Source organism: Perognathus longimembris, chromosome 3 (genome assembly GCF_023159225.1).
Source record: "Perognathus longimembris pacificus isolate PPM17 chromosome 3, ASM2315922v1, whole genome shotgun sequence".
Classification (NCBI taxonomy): domain Eukaryota; kingdom Metazoa; phylum Chordata; class Mammalia; order Rodentia; family Heteromyidae; genus Perognathus; species Perognathus longimembris.
Genome location: NC_063163.1, coordinates 15,436,214 through 15,459,230, shown reverse-complemented (window position 1 = coordinate 15,459,230; position 23,017 = coordinate 15,436,214). Strand labels below are relative to the sequence as shown.

At 32.1% G+C, this 23,017-nt stretch overlaps 1 long non-coding RNA gene across 1 annotated transcript in view; it reads right to left on the bottom strand.

Annotated features, from left to right (window-relative positions):
• Positions 1-10,540: 10,540 nt before the first annotated feature.
• The window catches only part of LOC125348176, a 28,078-nt gene continuing 15,601 nt past the window's right edge, over positions 10,541-23,017 (bottom strand). The window contains exon 3 of the long non-coding RNA XR_007210315.1: positions 10,541-11,947. This is a non-coding gene — a long non-coding RNA (uncharacterized LOC125348176). The remainder of the gene's footprint in view (positions 11,948-23,017) is intronic.

The window sequence follows — 23,017 nt, the reverse complement described above, 5'->3', positions numbered from 1 at the left end:
TAAAACATTTTTTCATACCATAAAAAAAACTGAATAGACTGGAACTCATTATAGGTATGCTTACTATTAGAAAGTAGGTATGGGCAGAAGGATTACAAATCCATGTCTAGCAAAGGAAAAGTTAGGGAAACTATCTCCACAACAAAACAAAACACATGCATGCACACACAGCACACACACACACACACAGACACACACACACACAATGTTTTATCAGGATTTCTATTGTCAGCTTCCAACTATTTTAATCCTAGAAATAAATGTCAAATGTACAGGCTAAAATTTTCATTATAGTTTTAATAAGGTATAACGCATCGAAGGCAACCCATATAAGGGGATGCAGTTGTATTTGTAAATATGGTAGCTTATTCACAGTTGTTATCCACTCACTGCTGAATCTGAAATTTTATCATGTAATAGATAACTAAATGAATTGACTTCACCCTAGGATATTACAAGAATAATTCTGGCTCTAATAACATTTCAAGGAACTGGTCTCTGCTCAGGAAGAATGATATTTCCTTTAGAGACATGAAAGCCTGACAGAAGTGCAGGTAGGGGACGGGGGAGTCGGGAGATGGAAAAATGTAAGTGATATCTTAAAAAAAATAAACCCAGAGGAATATAAAGGAGTTACTGAACATTACATATGTATGTTATATATACATATATATTACATTTATATATGTGTGTGTATACATATATATATATTTCTTTTTTCACCTTTTCTGTACTTTGCTACTTGAATTACTGCAAAATCCCAATTTACATCTTTTTAATTCCTTCTTTTCTTATAGTTTCAGTGACATATTTTTTGGTCAAATGGCTTTAATGTGTTACAGCTATGCACTATAAATTCATTTCAGAAAATGTATTTGCTTGTTCTTTTTGTTTTGTTTTGGTTTGGGGCCAATCCTGGGGCTTACACTCAGGGCCTGAGCACTGTCCCTGGCTTCCTTTTGCTCAAGGCTAGCACTCTGCCACTTGAGCCACAGCGCCACTTCTGTCCATTTTCTGTATATGTGGTGCTGGGGAATCGAACCCAGGGTCTCATGTATATGAGGCAGGCACTCTTGCCACTAGGCCATATCCCCAGCCCTATTTGCTTGTTCTTTGATGTAATTTTTCTTAACCACATCTCAAGATGTAATGTAGCTACATAAAATTTTAAAAATATATAAAGTTAGTTGGAATATTAAACAAAAATTTAACAATACAGTCAACTGTCAGCACATCAGGAATAACCAACTGTAGTTATAATACTCATTGAGGATTGCCCTCAATAAATGTTTATGGTTAATAAGCATCACATTTTTAAAAACAACACTAAAAGAAACAAGAGTCTACCTTGTTGTCATGGAAACAAATCAACATAATGCAGACTGGTAAAATTGTTTCTCTTTGTTTATGTCTTCAGAAAAAAAAATCAGAAGTATTTATTGCCTGTTTGACAAACAATTATTTAGCTTTTGAGGTGGTAACATGTTTAGCATAAAACCATGTTTCACATTTTTTTATGTGTATGAGCCCTTTGTTTTATTTTCTGATATTGTATTTCCTGCTTACCAAGTCACCAAATCAGGACGTTATAAAAATGTGTTGCAGGAAAGAATGACACAATATTAGCAAACAATTTTACTCACATACTTGCAATCCATTTTCTACCTTGATTATTTTTTTCTTTTTTATCTTGGAAATAAGAAAGAAATAAGACACACAATCCATTGAGCAGTTACCTTAGCTTCAAAAATGTATGCAAAAGATTTCATACAAAAATCCAGGTAATTCTAGGATTGATTTAAAACCACTTTATGATATTAAGTAGCTACTTAAAATCATAAATCTTGAGATGAACTCCATGTTGTATTTGGAAATTCTAAATTCAAAAAATGTGGGAGAAGTTAACCAGTTTGATAAGAAATGTACTGAAAGCCTTACATATGAAAGTGTAACCCCTCTGTACATCACTTTGAGAGTAAATTCATTAAAAATAAAATAAACAAAGTCAAAAAATTGCAAATTAAATATAGCAAAGTATAAAACCCATACAATTTCAATTAACAACACAAATGTGAGGTAATTGATCATGTATCCCCAGTAAAATTAAATCCTCAATTTAAATGAAATTTGATTCCCATGATAGAAATTTCTAATTAATTTAACGCTTAACCCACACCTAAGCACACACCCCAATTTCTCCCTTATCTCACAGTATGGGGCTATCAAAGTTTTGTTGCTGCAGTGTTCTATGCATGTAATTGGGTCTAATCTTGGGGCCAGGATACTGTGTATGAAGCCTTTCTCTCGTATTTTCAATAACTTGTCCTCACTAAAGTACTGCTTTCGGCCAATGAATGAATCATGACAAATTTAAATACCCGATACTTGCTCATACAGAATGAAGAAAACATTAATATGTAATTACCATTGATTTGATTTTCAAAATTGAAACAAACTGAAAATTCCAATAAGGAATTTTTGGGTTTTTTTTTTTTTTTTGGCCAGTCCTGGGCCTTGGACTCAGGGCCTGAGCACTGTCCCTGGCTTCTTCCCGCTCAAGGCTAGCACTCTGCCACCTGAGCCACAGCGCCCCTTCTGGCCGTTTTCCATATATGTGGTGCTGGGGAATTGAACCAAGAGCTTCATGTTTTGGAGACAAGCACTCTTGCCACTAGGCCATATTCCCAGCCCCCAATAAGGAATTTTTGAAAAATAAAATCAGTATATGTATACACGGCTAATATACTGGTGGAAAATTTAAGAAAGACTGTCTTGTAATGTAGAATACTTTTTATAAAAGAAAGAAAAGAAAAGATAAAAACATAATTGCCTATAAATAACTAGTTCAATGCTACCACACAATATTTAGGAATATTTTATCTAGTTGATTTAGCAATTTAATTTTTTTTTCAGAAAGTAGTAAAATTTTGTACCAACCTTTTTGTAACCCATCCTAACATACCTGACAAGTTAACTGAAGACCTGAAGACCATTTTTCAGCAGAGATACTTCAACAAAGATAATGTTTTATTTTCAAAAATATAATTGTTATATAAATTACATAATTATATTAATTACATAAATTCATCCACATGATTTTCTCAAAGTCCAACAGCAACAGTAGTCAAAAAGGGATAACAGCTATTTTTTTTTTTAAAGTAATGCTAAGTTCAGCTACGAAATGAAGTAGATTAAATCATTGAGACAGAAGGTATATGGGAAACTTCTGTTGAAATGCTAACAGGGACTCTGGTTGGAGACTTAGGGAATTAAGATGTTTTTAACTTCACTATATCTATCTTATTCTTAGTTCACATAGAAAAGCTATGTCATTTCTTCTTCAAGGTTACATATTCCTAGAAACCTGACATTCATTATCAATGAATAAGTACTTTTTTAAGACCCAGAAAGGAAATACGATATCAGCTTTGCTTAGTCATTTAAATAAATTACTTGGCAAACTATTCTTCTGGGTATTTCAAATGTTTATAATTTTTGTTTATTAAAATCACTGTGAAATAGAGAGTACAGACAACATTATGCATAAAATACTAGATTGTGCCATCAATGTGTCATATTATTTCAATCCTACTATTTGCCTCACAGCTAAAAGAGTATTTAGCATTTTGTTAATTTTATTTCTATGATGATAATCCCAACATTCTTCAGGGGAGAATTTTTTTTGAATCAGTATAATTAGTACTTCCACATGTCTACAAAACTATGTGTACAAATAAAGTCATATTTATAGTAATAACCCATTTCTTACTAGCTTGTGTTTGCAGGCGCTCCATAAGAACTCTATCCTTTACCAGTCTTATTTATTTTTGGCTTGGTTTTTAACTCAAGTAGCTTCCCATTTGTTCACAAACACATTCAAGAAAATAACAACGGAGACATTACATGTTTCATCAACAACTCATCTTTTTTTGGATCATGTCAGCTTCTCAGTACTGTTGTCATTTCTACTGTGAAAAGAAATCAATACTTTTAGGCAAAAGCATATTATAGAAATATCATGGCTTCTTGTAAACATAATCATTGCTGGTATTATAGACAGTTTTACATATAGATAGAGAGATAGATGATACTTACATACATACCTACTGCATTGCTGGGAGTCAAACCCAGAACCTTGTGAATGTTAGGCAAGCACACTACTACTAAGTTACACATAATACATAAATAAATTATTCTTGTCACCCTGGCTATTACTAGCAACACTGAAAACCTATGATTATGCCATCTTGGAAAATAGAGAACATTAAGAATTTCCCTCAAATTCCCTGGGAAATAGCTCAATAGAAAGTACCAACATTCCTCATGTCACTTACATCAGGTTCATTCTTGCCTTCCTTGTTTATGAAAAAGACAAAGAGCCTTTAAATCTCCATTGAATTAGAAGAATAGTGGTCATCTGTCTTTGATCATAGGCTCCTGTGTCTAAGCCCCATTTAAAGTTATTTTTTAGAAAAATAATCAGATGTATTTGGAACTGAATCAAACCTTTTCAAAATGTATCTGTCGAAAATAGTTCCAACTGTGATATAACAATCGTTTCCATAACATGGAGTTCATTTCACTTAGCATCATCTTATGTGTTCATAAGGGTATAGATATTGGGCTCTTGGGGTCCTCTGCTGTGACTTGCCTAAACCTGTACTAATTATTCCCAATAAGGGAGACCATAGAGTCCATGTTTCTTTGGGTCTGGCTCACTTCACGTAGTATAATTTTTTCAACGTCCCATGTGTATCTGTAGCTTCTATTATTGATGATGTTCTTGTATCATCTTCCTGTGGTTGTACCTACACTATCTCTATAATCTTATCTGAGTATATTGGAAACCATGTATACTGGTATTAGAACTAGGAAATTGAAAGGGAATACCAAAATTGAGAGACACAGCGTAAAAAAATAAAAACAACTACAAAAGCAATTCGTGCAAAACTGTTTGGTGTAAGTGAACTGAACACCTCATGGGGGGAAAGGGAAAGGGGGAGGAGAGAGGGGGTATGAGGGACAAGGTAACAAACAGTACAAGTAATGTATCCAATGCCTAATGTATGAAACTGTAACCTCTCTGTACATCAGTTTGATAATAAAATTTTGAAAAAAATGTATCTGTCATGTTTTACATCATTGATGCACTATTCTTCATATATATATATATATATATATATATATATATATATATAGCATAGTAAATAATATCCACTAAGAGTGGGATATCCAAACAGCCATCATGAATGAGTAAGCAGCATGCTAAAAGAAAGAGGAAAAACACATTCATGAAGATTAGAAATGGATTTTCCTGTCTATTTAAAGTATATCTAAGCACTAGCTCATCTAACTGCTCAAAATATATATCTGTGGAGTGGACTGAGAGACTATTGTGCAATATGGCCATAGATTATACTTCAAAGAAGAGAAAGACATAATTTTTAATTATTTCTAATTAGAAATTGCATATCTACTGGATATGAAATACTGTAATAAAAGAAGAAAAAACCATGTACTCTAGATTAAGAAATTTAAGACAAACAACAATTTTGACTGACTCCAGATAACAACAGAGCTATAAATGTGAATTTTTTTTCTAATTTTGACTGTCCTGGGACCTGAACTCCAGATCTAGGCTCTGTTCCTGAGCCTCTCTGTGCTCAAGGCTGAGCCTCTCTGAATTCAAGGCTAGCACTCTACCACTCAAGCCACAGTGTCACTTCCAACTTTTTCTGAGTAATTTATTGAATATTTGAGTCATATGGACTTACCTGCATTGACTGGCTTTGAACTGTGATACTTAGATCTCAACCTCCTGAGTACAGGCATGAGACACCACCACCCAGCAAAAAGTTGCTTTGGAAATATGTGAAGATATTTTAATATGCTATTGTGAATAGTAACATTAGGTAATTTGTCCCAAATTTGTGAGTTATGAAAATGGTGTTCTGGTAAAGTTGGAGAAATTTTATTTTAGTTTTGGAGATGCATGTTTGACATATTTACAAAAGAAGTATGAGGGTGTCTAACTTTAAGTGTGAATAAAAGCATTGCTAGTAAGGCAACTTTTTAATATTTCATGTTTTAGATATTTGATCATTTGTGTTTCATGCTGCTGAATGTGTCCTAATTTTCATATAATATTTAAAAAGAGAAATAAAATATTTACATAAAAAGAAAACAGAAACTGTTTATATACTTAGCTCTATGATGTTATTTTTATACTTTATTTTTTAATTTTTATTTTATTGTAAATTGATGTACAGAGAGATTAGTTTCATATCTTAGGTCTTGGGTACATTTCTTGTACTATTTGTTATAAAAACACAAAAATAGTTCAAAACATCCCTTATGAATTTAAAACTGGTCTCTACAACATAGACAGGGCAAGTGAGTGTTGCAAATATCCAAGAACCAAAGCTACTTGTCCCCATGTGCTATTATTCTTTTTTTCTGGAATATGTGTCTTTAAGTCCTTAGAGATATATGAAAAAATAGTTATTTTTGTTTGTGAAAACTTATCAACCCAATCATATTAAATAATCTTCTATTTAGTAGACATCTTTATGAATGAACTGTAGTTTAATAAGAGAATGTTGTTACATGTGTGTAGGATTGTTTTCCTAGAATAAATTTTGCCTAATAATGAAATAATTTTCATCTAGTAAATGGAATTGGAGAGCACCATGTTCCACAAAATAAGCCAGACTGAGAAACACTAGTGTCACATGTCTCTTCTCATTTTGGAATCAACAGCGAAAAGAAAAAATGAGAGCATGAAAGTCAGTGGAAACTAATAAAGAAGACCAAATTGAGCAACGGAAGGGGGATAAAAGAATAAAAAGATAAAGATGATCTAAGTATGTAGTAAGAATTGAAAAAGTTCAACAGTGAAATGCATTGTTTCAGCTAGTCATAGCATGGCAAATGGTAATCTAGCTTCTCAGGAGGTAGAGATGAAAGGAGCTCTGTTCTACGCCAAGCATGTAGGTTGACTTTAGGCAAAAGCATGAGACCCTAGCTGAAAACAAAAATTAAGAGTATAAAGAATTGGGCTATATTTCAAATGATAGAATATAAGGACAGTGTTTTAATTTGGAACTCCAATACATTCAAAGAAGAGGAAAACAGAATGAGAAAAAATGAAAAATTATTTTGTAAAAGTAATATATTGTAAGAAATGTTTTTACAGTTTATGAGTAAATGAAAAAATGGACAAATTTCTGCCAATGGAATTATTAGACCAGAGATTTGAGTATTTTTTAAATTCACAAAAAGCTATCATACTTCTCTCTTAGAAAATACGCATATTATAAGTTATACTCAGCCATTTACGTCACTTCTGAAGGCTATTCCATTACATGAATGATTTTTCTTACTCCATGCAATAGCCACAGTAAGTACATATCATTATCCTAATTTAACTATACATGAAAACAAATGCTTATCTAGTTTTGGTAATTTACCTCAATAAATATGGAAGGAAAAATTACACAGTTCATTCATGTTAATTCTTTTTGCTGAAACAAGAGTGCTTAGGGTATACTGTCTTAAAAATTGTAAGTTATATGATTTTTAAAAGATAATAAGTAAGTGAAAAATAGTATCTACTGTAAAGACTTATGCTTTCATAGATCAATTATATTTCCTCTTTCATGATTGTCCTTTCCTGTCTTAACTACACACATCCTATCTGCCTACACTTCCATATAAGTCTTATAAAATCAATGTTATTGGTTAGTTAATATATATGACCTATAGTTTAAACATATTGATTTATCTATACTGTGAATTCAAAATGGATTATAAATATTTTTAAAGAATAAGAGTTAGATTTAAAGTGTAACGAAATATGACAAAGTAAACAGGAGTCGAGATACCCATACACAGTGATACCAAAAGAGGATACTTTAGAAGAAAAGCACCAAATTGAAATAGCCAAGCACTTCTTCATATGTATAATAAAATAATATACATACTGAAAAATCCCAAAGATAAAGAAACAAATGGCCTCTTCTTAATTTGTCTTATTGTTTTTAGATGACTGCATTCTTTACCTCACATATGATGTATCAATGTGCACATCTGAGGGAAGGTGGGAGAAAGGGCACCGAATCAGTACAAAGCAGGTGAAAAAAGTAGAGCAGAAAGGCCCATTAGCTGCACTGGATAATGAAAGTGAACTAAGCTACTCAAGGGCCAGGATGGGAGGGAGGGATGAGAGAGAAGGAGGGAGCCGCTTATCCTAAGCAAAAAGAAAGAAATGTACACATCACTCTGTGTAAGTAAAGGTAGTCCTGCTGTATATCACTTCTAAAACAACAATTAAAAAATTTAAAGAAATATGTTCAGATCTGGGCACCTGTAACTCATGTTTGGAATTCTAGTGACACAGGAGACTGAGATCTGAGGATTGCTTTTCAGAGCCAAATAGGGAAGAAAAGTCCATGATACTCGTATCCCCAATTAATAAGAAAAAAACCTAGAAATGGAGGTCATGCAAGTGAGAGAAGACCATGACTTTGGAGAGAGTAAAGCTTAGATATACTCTCCAGACTCTGAGCTCAAGCTCTAGTGTTGTGAGGTACACACAGGAATGCATTCACATGCACGCACACACACACACACACACACACACACACACACACAAATTCAAGTTGTTTTAATTGTACTCTACTTTCTGCAGTATTTTATCTTCCTGTAATAAAAGTGTGATAATGCAGATGAACAAGCTGATAAGTGTGTGGTCATTGTATTTTTTTTTAACTTTGGAAAGAATAGCCAAACTAACAATACTATTCTCACTTTCATGTCATTGTGCATGTAATCTACCTTAAGTCTACTAAATTTTCTAAGGGAACTAAATATAAAGGAGATAAGAAAAAAAGATAATTCAAATAGCTCAATTTTACTTTATATTATTTTCCTTTTCTTTTCCCCCAGAACATGATATCTGTGATTTGCAAGCCTATCATTTGAGAATGGTTCAGATGCAGCCATGCAGTAATAAATGTTCTTGCAATATTTTACATCTTATCCTAAAAAAACTGCATCCACTGGACGAGTCATTCATTCCAGTCATAAATTCTTTCAGGGGCATTTGTAAGGAGGCAAGCTAAGATGAGTGTTATTCTCTTCTGAAACATTATTCATATTTTGCAAAAGTGAACTTTTGGCTTTATTCTGGTTCATTTTATTACACTTTGGGTAAATTGCAGTGAATCCTGTTCTTCATACACTTGATTTGTGAAGAGAGGGATGGAGTTCACTTCAGGAGAGGAATTCTCATAAATCTTGATGAAGTCTGGAAATGAAACAAATGGCTAAAAAAATCTGCCAGAACCCGGTCTTTTTATTTTTATAATAGTACATAAGTACATCTTCTTTAATTTGTGAGGATTGAAGATAAGGTTATATTCTAAAATAAAACTTCAATAATTCAGTTTTCGTAATTAATTGATTCTTCAGAGAGAGAGAGAGAAAAGAAAACCAGGATGCTTAAAGGGCTTATGCAGTCAGCTTGTGAGGCAATTTGAATTCACATTGCTCACTAATGATTAAACTCCTGCGTTAGCAACAATGTTATAAAAAGCCTGAAAGTGAGTGACACTAACAAGGAATTTTATGCACTTTTGACTGAGTCCTTGGATGCTGTGGCCAGTGAGGAACGGATTGCAACTCACTTTGTTGATCCTCAAAGCTTTACCTTGCCTTTTTACACCTCAGTCATGCAAGCATCCATCTTTCTCTCCTAATCATATCTAAAAATCATCTGTTACAAATGTGTAACTCTCACAGCTCTGATTTTTTTAGAGCAGTCTCCTTTCTCACACACTCAATCAAACTGAAAAATGTATAGTAAAAGAAGGTGATTCTCTTGTGGATGCAATCATTATATTCCCTGTAAGCCAATGGATGCAATACAGTGGCACTTTATTTTACTAGTGTATTAATTGTTCAAAGGAAGGAATATGTGTATATGCAATTGGAACTATATCACTCCATTACTCTTCTTTACCCTCCCCATTCTGCCTGTCCTTCCATCACAATTCACATTCTTCTATGTATTTCTCTCAGTAACTTTTTCTAAAATAGATAGTATTTTATTATCTACAGCAAATATTAACAAATGCATATTGATTAAATTATTTAACTCATGGGGTGAAACCATGAATTAAAAATAAGAAAAAAACTATTTAAATATATAAATACATCGAACAATACATATTTATTAGATTTATGGACAGTCACAGAAATAAGGGAGAAAGAAATATAACATTCCTAAAAATAAAATGTATATAAAAATCATATAAAACTTGAGGAATTTTATTAATTATAAGAAAGAAATTTATAGTTATAAATGCCTACTTCTAAAGATAAAAGTAAGCTTTGAAATAATGAACCGTAAAGCAGGATCTTAGACAAACAGTAACAAGCAAATCTCCAAAATAGTAGAAAGAATAAAAGTAAAAGCTGAAATCAATGAAATTGATATTTTGTACTTACTACTTACACACTTCAAAATTATTACCAACTTTATATTATACCCTGCTAAAATATCTAATTTTAATTAATAACAATCTTCATGTTTCTCACAATCTATACACTTGGATGTCAGTGCTACACCTAAAAAAAATATTTTGTTTCTCCTTAGAATATCTGAATTCTCGACCATTTATTTATATGGCTATATAATCATAAATGGATATATCAAGAGTATAGAGACAAGTAATGCACAGATTTTATTAATAGCCCTGGGTTTATTCCAAGGCTCAATGGATTTATGAGTTGAGATGGTCCATATAAAGCTTTGAGAATTGCTTTTGGCTAGACTATTGGCAAACTTAACAGCACTGAAAGCTACACTGATGGGTTTCTTGGCCCCCTTTCCACTGTCCTCTGCTTGATCTGCGGTACATCCAATATTTTGTCTTGAATAGTGAAAGATAGCAAAGTAAGCTTTCTCTAAAGAAGCTCATCAAAGACAAGGGGGGGAAAATCAATGCTTCAATAATTCAAGAGTTTCAGACTGAGTCACATGCTCTTCAGTTTGGGACAAGGTTCCATCTTTGTATTACATACCCACTGCTGTGTTAACAAGAACCTCTAAAATGATTTATACCCAATAGTCATTAATCACATATTCAGAATTCTTCCATGTGCAAATTCTGAATTCTGTAGTATATGATGTTAAATTCTGGGTAAGGCTGCCATTTTGAACGCTGAACATTCAAATTAGTATATCTTAAAGAGAGAGACACAAGAAAAATTTCTGGAAGAGAAAATAATCTTTATGGATAACATCTTAGCAAGAGATAGACTGGTCTCTATTTAGGGCGGTGAAAACTGATCAGGAAAAAAATAATGAGAACTTTCTAGTATGTTAAACAAATACTACTCATGGACTATTTACTCTTGTTACTTAAATCCGATGGAAAAGGTTGGGAAAAGATCTTGAGAGAATAAGTCCTTTTCTCCTCCCCATTATCTGTGGATCTCTATCCTAAAAGACTGTGTTGTTACATCAACAGTACATTGCTGTTCTCACTCCACTGCATCTATTTAATATTTGCTGCATTTTCCTTATCATTGGGCCCAAGTTAAGTTTATAGTTTTCAACATTTCAACTTAAAGTATACATCCTATAGACTCCAATTAAAGAATTTCTCCATAATTTATATAATGGGTTCTCCATCAACTTAGCCCACTTTCAACTTATCACTTCTCAAGAGTCATTTGGAAGATAAAAACTTAGCTTCCAACCTCATCCTATGAGGAAAGTTATTGTCAGTATTATCCATCCAAAAACCTAAATCATTTTCTACAATTACCTTGGTGACTAAATCAACATCAAATATTTCTGAAGTGATGCAATTGCTTCCTAGAACCATTTCTATCTTCTTCTTGCTTTGCAGTCTGCCAATTGTCCTACATCCACTAGTTCCTTCAATAATAACAGGAGCACGAGATTATCCAATTGAGTTTGGAAACCCAACTGAAAACTATGTGTTTAATCTTTCTCATCCAATATTATGTAAGCCTAAATGTTGTCCACTTAGAGGGGAAGTGCAATGATATGAATCACTTAGTAGAACTGGTAATGTGACATGCATGCCCTTGGCCTTGCCCCCTACAGGGACATTAGTGCTCCTATACCAGCCCAGAAATAAAAGCTATCTTTCAAGAATAACAGTGTCTCAGTTTAAGATCAGATCAGAACAACCCCTCCAAATGTGTTATATTGAGATAAAATTAAAAAGAATAATATCATCAAACTAACACCTCTTCCAATCTGGTTATAATTTCTTCTGCATTTCTATCCTCTGTCATAACAGTTCAGTTTAAATCCTTTGGGAAACTGCATTTTTCCCCCCAAAAGTAACCAATACAATGTTCTACTCCAAATCTATTTACAGTGACACTGACAATTTCCCTAACAAGAAAGAAGATACCTCTGCTGCTTTTTCTTTAATCCTTGAGGAATTGTATCCTCATTCCATAATAAGCCTTAGGACGAGTTCAACTATCTGCTTTTTTGGTTGCTTAATTATGCCCAGCTACAAAGCTGTGAAGAATGAGCAGTGCAATGAAGAAATTTGTATGGTGAAATTCACAAGTGCAGAAGCCCCTGGCCCTACACACAAGCTTGGTTTCTGACCCCTACTAGCATTTACTGGCTCCTTTTATGAAATCCTTTCTTAGAGTAAATCCTCTAGTTCCCAGTTGATCTGACCTAGTTCATGTTATGTGGCTATGCAAAGGCTTCATTTTGCCAGATTTGAGACATGCATGCCAAAGAGAATATTCTCTTAAAAAATCATTGGGATATATGTCAGTTAACAAGAACTCTAATTATATATGCTTTCGTTTATGAGAATCCTCCGAAGAGTTCCCAGTGAATTAGAAAGCAAATATCAACCCAGATTTATTACTGAAGCCTGATAGACCCTTGACTTCATCTCTGGTCATATTTCCAAATTAATTTCCTTTCACGTTCATTATCTGATAGTGCTTTTCAGGGCCATGAAGTTTCTTTATGATGTTCAAATATAATTTACTCTCAACTCTGCACATTTGTTCTCATCAGAAACTCTTTAATCATTTTACTTAAATTTGTTTCTTCTGCAGACATTCATTTTTACCCTGTCCAGTTTCATTTTCTGTAATGCTTACAATTATTATAACAAACTATACTTAACCATGTATTTATTATCTATCTCTTTTTACCTGTATGAGTCAGAGGCATTGCTTACTTCTGCTGTTAAATCCATGTGTTAACATTACATTTGAAATGAATACTGAAAGACAAATATATATATATGTGTATTTATATAGACATATATATGTATATATAATGTATTTTCACATAGTGTCATGACTATATTACTCACGTTAACAATAATATAGAAAAATGTGGAATATTACATCGTGGTTGAATGATTTTGTATATTAATGCAGAAAAGAAAAAAATATTTTTATATATATTTATTCTTTTAAGATATTGGGTAGGGATCATGTAAAACACTTCTTTGGAGTTTTTTGAGAGAAATTTAAATGAGAAAGCTGACAAAATAAGACAGAATTTCACTGATAGATGGATATACATTATGTGTGTGTGAGTGTGCATGTGTGACAAAAGAACAGTATAGAGTCTAAAAATACCTGGGTTGACTACATCTATGCCTCAATGATTGTGAAAGAGTTGCATTTATTGACGATCTTTCATTGTAAATAAAATGTAGGGATAGACATACCTAGAATCAGATGGGTTCTATTTGCACTTCAGTTACTTTGCTGAATGACTTTGAACAACTTGAAGATATCCATTACCATCTTATTGCTCTTTCCCATCAGTTGATCAAAGAACTTGGTATTCTTGCAAAATGTCCAAATTTATGATAATTTTTTCTATCTCATCCTTACAAGCTGCTGCACATTCCTTCAAGACCATCTGGTTTCAGAACAAATTCTTTAGAACAAAATTTTACCCCAGATGATACAATAAAGGAGACACCACATTTTCAGTGTTTGTTTAAGCTAATATCAATTGGCTATGCACATCATAACTATTTAAGTGCTTACATTTACATTAATATAATTAATTTGTTTCCCATGATGCTGCCATAATTTACAAAAACTTGAGAAATATAAAGTCAAGTAATTCATTTCAAAGAAGATATAAATTAAATGTGGCTGACTCAGAATGTCTAAATTTATTTTTATATGTCTAAACTATGTTCTTATCCTACACTTTGTTTTACTTAACGTTTAAGGATATCCATACTTGCATAACTAAATGTCTTTTTTTTTTTTTTTGGTCCGACTTGGGGATTGGATGCAAGGCCTAAGCACTTTGCCTGAGCTTTTCCATGAAAGGCAAGTACACTACCACTTTGAAACACAGCTCCACTTCTGTCTTTCTTGAAGTTTATCAAAGACAAGATTACTAGGTAGTTTCCTCCTCAGGCTGGCTTCAAACCGAGATCCTCAGATCTCAGCCTTCTGCCCTGAGTAGCCAGGATTTCAGGCATGAGCCACGAGAGCCTAGCTATCACTTTCATTCATCTAGGAGCCAATGGCCATCATCTTGTTCAGAAACCTAGTAGTTCTTTTTTATGGGCCTTATATTGTAATTTACCATTATTATGTTTTTAATCTTCATGATTTTCTAAATCCATCCAAATAATTATCAGATATATCTCAATTCAGGCCCCTCTCATTGCTTTGCAGGTATTACTTTATCACACTATAAAATTACTTTACTTATTTTTCCTTTCATCTGATTACTTTGTATATTACTACAACTGTGATCTGCCTTAATGACCAAATGTGATCATACCATCAAGATGATGTGTGTAATATATCTCTACATTATATTAAACTTTAATCTATTTTGACTGTCTTGATACTCTAGTGTGAAAGCAGCTTTTCATGCCAATAAAAAATTACAATGTGGAAATAGGGCTCAGTGATAGAGTACCAACCTTGAGTGGAAAAGCTATGTGAGAGCAAAAGCCCTGAGTTCATTCCCAGTATAGCACAAATAGAACATAACCAATAAAGAATTTTAAATCAAAATAGTATGTGAAAAAAGTTGATATGTAGTGATTAAATTAAAAGTGTAAATCTGGTTTATATTTTCAGTCTGTTTTTATTTTGTCTTAACATAAGGAAAGTATCTAAAGCAATATATAATAACTTTTAAAGGATAAGCACTTTGATTGATTTTCTTGATTACAAATATTTGTGAATAAACTAAGCTGTATACCTGATGCTGACATTACTCAACAATAAGTCAAACTTATTTATATTTTGAAATCAATAAGAAAAATATTTTAACATAAATATGATAGACATTATTACTACAATATATTAAGGTTAAGAAGAAGGGAACTATTAAGAAGAGAACTATATTTAAAAAACCAAAAAATAATAGAGTTAATTAACCTCCTTAAAAATTTTAGTACTTCTTTAATTTAATAAAATTAGTTTTACTCATTTTGATGTGGGAAAATACCTCAATTGTAAAATGAATATCAAAATTGTTTCCTTGCTTTTTATAAGCATGTATCTGAGAGGAGATGACATTTACTTTTTATTTTTTTATTACCAGAAAAAGTTAGCAGTACAAAGAGATTTCAATATGATATTTATAGCATGCACTAAACGTACTCCCATGAAATTTGCCAGTCTTTATTATTTTAACCATGCTTCCTCCTTTCCACTCCTTTTTAAAAAGTTTTGATGAGTTTCCCTGTTTTATTGTTGGCATATAGATAGATACACACACATTATTTCTTTCTTTGTTCCTTCCTGCCTACAATAAAAATATCTCTATTCATGTATACCATTAATATGACAGTTGGCAGCTTTACACAATAAGGAATGCTTTGATTATGAAAAGGATGGACAGTATATCAACTGTAATTGTTATGTCAACAGTTGTAATTATTAATTCAATTAAACTTAATATTCTTAGTATAATTAAACCACTTTACTTTATTACACATGATTTTTTGGGGGGCACAGTCATGAGACTGAACTCTGGGCCTGGGAGCTTGCCCTGAGCTCTTCATCTCAAGGCCAGCACTCTACCAGTTGAGCTACAGAGCCGCTTTCATGAATTTATTTTTTAATAATAAACTTTAATCCACAAATTTATAAAAAACAAAACATGAAGAATTTAATATTAATTATTATACATCTAAATATAAGGAAATACTTCAGATGTTAAATTTTCATTGTCAATAAATTAAGTGAATAAGTACTATTATTGTAGAAATATTAATATTGTGTAATATGCTAACTCATTAATTGTGAGTGATCTATATATAACTTTTATCAGAAATGAGTAAAATGTGTTTACTAACTTAAGTAATAGGTAGCATATGTTAATATGCAAATTAATGAATAAAAGTAAAAAACATGTAGAATTTTAGTAGCAGTTAAAACCACCTTATTTATAATAATTTACCACAGAAAAATATAACTAATTAGTATTTTTAAAATGTGATTGATACAATCCCTTTTTTATTAATCTATTCAATGCCTAATTAGAATTCATCATACATAGTGTCTATTATTTATAGCCAAAAAGGTTATATCTAATGAATTTATTTACTTTCACAAAACTGCTGCCAAGTAATGATTCACTTAAATTATCTTACTTTAGTTCTTTCAGATTCACATTATTTTGTCTAATGTTTCAGAAATTTAGAAGAGATGATTGGAGATAATGTGATGATTAATGCCTGTGTTATGCTACAATATTTACCCAAGGTGTAGCTTGTATAAGTAATATCAGCAGCATCTTAAATGATGGTGATCAGATATACTAATGGTAAATGTAATGTGTTCATATCCATATACATGTGCAATTTATAAAGAATAAAAAGCAATTGTGCAAATTCCTGAAGAGACCAGGCTTCCCTTTTTCTAACCTTCAAGGAGACAGAGATGAAGTTTCAGTTTTACTGCTTACCAAAAACAAAGTTCAATAGGACATCAAGAGAGACAAATAGTCAAGTGTAAACAGGAAAAAAGAGGATGCGAAGTGAATACACACAGAGGTGATTGGACAATTTTAACTCATAGCTATGTATAGTTAAAATATTTTAGTAGCAAACATCAAGGACTCATTATGTAGCATTCTGAATTTCAGAAATCCATTTGGAATCTATCCAATTAGGCAAGCCAAAGTAGCGGGGGTTTTTAATTTAAAATGTGCTTTATCAACATTTTGCCTTAGAAGGGATATATTGGAAAGATTGTGTGAGAAAAAAGTTTAGAGGCAAATAAATCACAAGAAAGAAAAAAAGTTTCCCATAATTCCCTGGATTAAAGGTCAGGAAACCCTTGAGAATGGTCTGTCACAGTAGTAATAGCAGGGAAGGATTAGATTTAAACCATTGTGTGAGATAAATTGGCTGAGTTTCCTGAACAATTGGAAATAAAAGTAGAAAGGGTAGTTACCTGGATCCATGAAAATACTCTGGAGTGTTGCAGAGAGGGTTAGAAGAAGATAAGGACTCCTCCTACTATCTATCAGCATTTTAAAAGCTGCCCTAAATTGTCATGTTAGTGAAAATACCAATAATCATATAATATGTACTTATGTGTTATCAATCTTATATAAGGCACAATACATACTTTGTTTTGCTATCTTTCGTTGTCCTAAATATAATATATGTAGTATTTTATTGAAAATAAGAAATATTTTCTACCCATACTCCTCCTTCCTCTGATAGCATTGAACCATTCTGCAATTCTTTCTCATGTCAATTCCACAGCACCATAGATCTGGACCAATGCTGAATAGCTGTGAGATTGATTTAGTAATAACAGGAAGATTGCTCTTCAAGGGCTTTATGTCAAAGGTAGTGTAGAATTATTTTAAAGATGTATAGAGTTTGAGTTGCTGTTCTGTAGAAAGATCCAGCTGATATGAATAAATTCATGATTGAAACTCAAGATGAGATTATATGTAAGTAATTAATTCCAGGTTTAAATGAGTGGGCTGAATTTAAAGTCACAAAAATCTATAAGAGGGTAATAAAAGAGTAAGTTTAAGCAATGAAGAATGTGTATGTTAAATTACATAAAGGAAAGAATATTGCAATGAACAAATAATGCAAATTCCTAAGAGGAGCTGTTCCAATGGGAACATATTCATCAATGTTAAATGCAGAGAAGACAAAGAAAAGGATGGTGGTAGTAACCATGCCAATACTTATCATGAATGTTTTGAAACGATTTTCCACAAAAGTGACAGAAATCAGAATCTACGGTTTGAGACAGTTGAGCAGATTAAAATAAAATGAGTCTTTTAGCTTAGCAATGTTGCTTTATACCCAATGGTAGTACCTAGTATAAGGAATGGAGGTCATTTGAAGTTAATGAGTAATTATACACTATGATAGTAAAAAAATGTAAAGAATTACAAAGTATTAATTATTATTTTTGGTCAGTGTTTCAGTGTATATTTTAAAATATTTGTTTATTTAATTCTAATGAAATTACAAAGCTGCTCCATAGAGGAAAAACAAGTTTAAACACTAAAAGTAACTGTTCACCATGAAGGAAATAATAAATGAGGGAATGCAATTTAACCTACCCAAATTGCAAAAGTTTTACCTTAGCATATTAAGTATATCACATTTTTAAGTTCACAGCCATAATCAAATGATGTGCGGTCGTTAGACTGGAGAAGGTTTATGATTAGGTAATGGTGAGAAATCAGATGCTAAGGCAAGGTATGTTTATCTAAAATATGAAGAGTACAGTTGCTGAAAAGGATAAATTCAGAGACACATGGAGAAAAATGGAAGCAATGGCAACTCTCCCATTTGCTATTCTACTACATATCTCAACGATGCTTTCATAATTGCACAGTCCTATAGTGAATCAACTTGCCCATATAAAAGCATATTTAGGAAGAATGCAAAAATGGGTAGGGTCAGAGTCTTAATTAGGGTGTTGATAAACATTAATACTAAGAGAGAATGTGAGACATTACAAAAGGGGAAAAAAAGATAATGTTCCCCACGTTCTTTATGTGACTTTCAGAGAGTCTCAAATTAAGGTAAACATGGAAATAAAATGTAAAGACAATAAATAGGCCTTCTCACTTAACACAAACTAATATGTTCTTGTACACAATACACTTTTAAAAATGATAAACACTTATTCTAAAATATTGACTAATTTGTATGCAATGTTAGGCAATTCTTTATATGTTCATTATTCTGCATAAACAAAAATAATAAAACTGTTCCAATATGCTTTCATTTTGTTTAGTGAAAGTTCTGGTATACTGGAACAGATTTCTTAAGCACAAACTATATGTAAAATTGATAATATCTATTTCTCTAGCAATGCTGTACTAATGATTCATTCCATATCTGTAAATACAAGATTAGATATACTCTGAGTAGAATACTGAAGAATACTTTCATATTATAATTAGAGGCAGTTTAGATTGTTTGGTAAAATATAGTTCCTGATATCATTTTATTACGTGAAATAACTTAGCTTTTATAAAGCACCATACTGAATTATCTTTCTCCCAGTTCAAACCTGGAATTAATTTTCATTTATTCAATAAAGACTTAATTTTATAATGGGAAACGAGAAAATTATTTGTTATTCAAACATCTGCTTCTGGATCAGGAGGTACACAAACAGCAAATCAAGGAAATTAAGGAAGGACAATGTCTTTTTCTCATATTCTCTTGGGTTCAAGTCAGTATTGTAAAAGACCATTATGTGGAGATTTCCTTTCTTTATGGTTACCATCAATTCCGATCCCTTTCATAAAATAGTGTATAAAAGGCATGCAAAATAGCATAATGGCTTTGCATAAAATATCAATTGTTTTCCATTTCAGTGCATTCTAAGGAACTAGGAAATAATGGATCCTCAATCACAAACATATATAATATATGGAAAAGTGTGTATAGTCAGCCCTGTATAGAAACACTCCAATTTTACTAAAGCTATAGCATAACAAAACAAAATTAGCATAGTGATTGTTAGTAGAAAAAAATGTTACAAATTTCTGTTAACTTCTAATAGCTGAGGCTCCCCAACTGAATAATTGTCCATTTAGATTGCTTCGTAATTTTTAAACTGAAAGTACTAATCATATAGATTTCTCTAGTGAAGTTATTGACTTAGCAGAGAATAGAGAAGTGAATGAAATTTAAAATAATTTTTGGTGTTATATTTCACCTAAGAGAAAAATATTTCTGAACTTGCAAAGTACTCGGACATTTCCTATTCAATTAAATTATCTATTAAGGAGTATTATTCAATAGTAAGTTTAAAATAATTGACGTGGAGTTATTTGAAAATATGAGTTCATTCCATGTAGTCTTCTGTTTAACACTAATAGGAAAACAAACATGATGATTCTTTTTCCTAAAATTATCATAATAATTTTCCAGTTGGAATTTCATTTCAATGGAAATTGCCTCAGCCTTTTGTCTGTCTATTGGACTATCTATTTATCAATATTTCTATCTATCTATCATCTATCCATCAACAGATATCATATGTCTGTGTCTATTTATTTATCTATGATAGATGGGTTAAAGAGGTGATTAAACAGTCCATTTGGGTTACATTGCATGATTTTGTTTTAAAACACTGGGATAAAATGCTGGAGAGAAAAGTATCTATACAGTAAATTCATAATATTTTTGTGTTAAAAGGAAAAAATATTAAAGATTCTTCATTTCACTCAACATCATCTCTCACTCAGATTATTAGTTTTTAGCCTCTTCCAATGTTGTTTAGCAAGATAAAGGACAAGTGTGAAACATATCCAAATGAGTCTTACAACTCAAAGTCATTTCTTCCTACAAACATCACCCCCTTGAACCAATGTTCTACTGGGAATTGAATTCCAATTTAATCAATTAGTTATCCTTTAATATTCATGAATGTTTTAACCTCTGTTAGCTCCAGTGTAAACAATGGAAATATAATTTCTAGTATTGAATGAGGAAGTAGATTAAAAAAGATAAAGCAATAATGTGTATCCAGCAAGCACTCTATAAATGCTACAATGTTATTTTAATATTATCCCTATTAAATTGTGCAAGTAATTATAATGCTTATGGGCAGATTAGTGTTATAATTTAATGAAAGTTTCTTTGCCTCCAAACACATCATTTGTACATATACATATACATATACATATATATAAATAATTTTATGCAACTCAAATTTCAATGAATGGTTTTCAAAAATATTGTAATATTAAAATCTTGATATCCCTAAAAGTACTCTGGAATACAGGCTGTCCTAGGAAGCAATGACTGTAGAATGCAGCTACTTTGATCTAGACTTTTGTTTTTTTTTCCAGTCCTGGGCCTTGGACTCAGGGCCTGAGCACTTTCCCTGGCTTCTTTTGCTCAAGGTTAGCACTCTACCTCTTGAGCCACAGCGCCACTTCTGGTTTTTTTATGTTTATGTGGTGGTGAGGAATTGAATCCAAGACTTTATGCATGCTAGGCAAGCACTCTACCACTAAGCCACTTTCCCAACCCAAGACTTGTATTTTTTAACAGGAAAAAATAGTAATCACATAAAAATCATCCATTTTTTATTTGTCAAATATTTAGTTGGATTTTTCTTTCTAAATTCCTACTTATCAAGTTTGAAAAGTCGACATATTATATATAGAAAAATAGGCAAACTTAATATAGCATTTTATTTAATATATTACAATATTATTTCTACATATGTTCACTGTAAAATGCATTGATATCCTGTCTTCAAGGTAAATACTTTGCATGTTCAGCATAATACAATCCTGTTTGAGCAAATTTCAAGGGCTCCTGACTACAGTGTTAGATTGCACAGATAGTACAAGAGGAGATCTGCTTACTGTTTATAAGTGAAAGCTCTGCAGTTACACGAAGGTACCCTTCAAATCTCACTCTGCTGTAAAAATACTAAAGTGCTGTTCAATTATGAAAAAGTTACTGGGTGCCCTGTTCTCAAGTTACATTTTAATAAAAGTTATAAATCTCTAAAAAGGTCATAACATAATGAAAATTAAATGGGCAGATCAGATAATGTTCCTAAAACTACTTAAGAACACTCAGAATTGTGAGTTCCTGACTGTGATCATGTTAGTGAAGAGATGAAGACTTAATTATTTTGACTTGGAATACAGTTTACCTCCTCCTCCCTCCCTTTAATGCATAAAACTTTGTTCCTTTCCAAGTACAGACCTTCTATTTACATGCTGTGTTATGTTCTGTGTGAAAAACTTCAAAAAGTATCTGTATCTTGATCTAAATTTTATAAAATAATTTGCCACTCTTTATTTTAGGCTAATGCATGGTAGAATCCTGATTTTATGAAGACTTGTAGAATAATAACTAGGTTGTCCCTAGCCTGTGACACCACAAAGACTTAAGGAAACCTTGTATAGGACAGAATATATAGCATATAGCTCTTTGTTGCAGAATCCATACAGCTAGAGCATTTTAATACTAGAGTAATTCTCTCTTATTTGCATTGGATAAGTTCCAAGATTCTTATGGACTGCTGAAACTGAAGACAATACTGAACTCTACAGGTGTGTCTCCTGTCTAGAAATGCCTATGATAAAGTTTACATATTAGGCAAAGTGATAGATTAGCAATAATAAAATCAAACATATAAAATAATACATTATAATAGCAGTTGTGTGAATGTGATCTATCTGTCTCAAATATATTTTATACCACTTTCATTTTCATTCTTGTGATGAATTGATACAACACCTTCATGTTGAGGTGAATGGTAGGCCTTGTGATGTAGTTTTGGGCCATTTTGTAATGATCTCTTGAACACAAGCAAATACTGTAACATTGAAGCCCATAGCCAAGTCAACTACTGAGTAGGGAGTGAGTAATATACACCACTTGGGTACACTGGACAGAGAATTCACTTCTTCCCAAGTGAGTTAGAGGAGAATGGTGAAGATTTCCTCATACTGAACAAAATGTCATGAAATTTA